Below are 1,158 nucleotides of genomic sequence, written 5' to 3' on the forward strand. Positions count from 1 at the left end.
AAATAACTAAGTTAACATCCCTCACCTGGAGGTCCTTCTCCACACCTTAATACCTCCCCCTGGCCAAGAATTCCCCTCTTGGTGTGCAGGTGAGGTGCAAGGACTGCTCACTTCTACTAAAAGGGATAAAGTCAGCTATTTCCAAAGACAAGGTCAGCCTTTAAATGTGCAAATACTTTCTTATTAGTATCTCCTCCTACTTCTAGCAGTTTCCCCTTCTCTCCAGCTATAGGAGCGCACAGGGACCCCTGCAGCATGGAGACTGCTGGATTTTCCATATGACAGCTCAGCATGAGTACAGCTTTACCATTCCAATCTCTCTCAGGTATCAGCCCATCTTCTGCAGGCTGTTGGAAGACAATAGGGGTTTTTTCTGCTGAGGGATTCCCTCTGAAGAGGGATCAGGTATTTGACATTTATCACACCCCCCCCACTCTCATTTCTGGTAGCCAGAGGTGTGATGAGGCACAGCAGGGTGGGGGATGTCACAGTTGTGCCTTACTTTGGCTGCATGAGCCACGCTAGCGAACAGGCTGGGTTTGCTAATGTAATCTGAATTAGTAAATGCACTCCTCACATAAACACAACTTTAGACAGCGGGATCTGCTGGTAGAGGAAAACGTTGTTTGCTAGGGACCTTTCATTAATGTTGGTCCTCATATATTCGTGTGGGTGTGCAAAACTTGTCTGTCGTCTTGGGGGTTTAATGCCCACCCCTGTCTCTTTTCCAGCTTGACAACACACCCCTCTCCCTTCTTTCAAAGCATGTGTTTTTTCCCTTGTTTCTTGACAGGTAGCCTCTGACAAGCCTGTGTAAAAACTGGAAATGTCTCTGTCATGCTCTCGTGCTTTTCAGGTGTGGTACATAATGTGCCTCTGTGCATCATCTTGACACACATGATTTATATGCATTGACACAGGGAAGAAGTAAGACAAGACAAAACAAGATCCAGAGGCTGAAAGCACAAGAAATTCAGACAGCGGTTAGGAGCAGTGAACATGGCCTAGGGTCTAGGAGGTGCCTGGGGTCTCGGGCTTAACTAAAACCCCTGCAAGGCTGTCCCCTCCTCTCCTCTGTGACAACTGGCTGACACTGCAAAGTGCACAGGAACCCCACAAACAAAAGAATGGGAAGGAAGGCGACTCACAGCTAGGCAA

The sequence above is a fragment of the Mesitornis unicolor genome, unplaced genomic scaffold (genome assembly GCF_000695765.1).
Source record: "Mesitornis unicolor isolate BGI_N332 unplaced genomic scaffold, ASM69576v1 scaffold16583, whole genome shotgun sequence".
NCBI lineage: Eukaryota > Metazoa > Chordata > Aves > Mesitornithiformes > Mesitornithidae > Mesitornis > Mesitornis unicolor.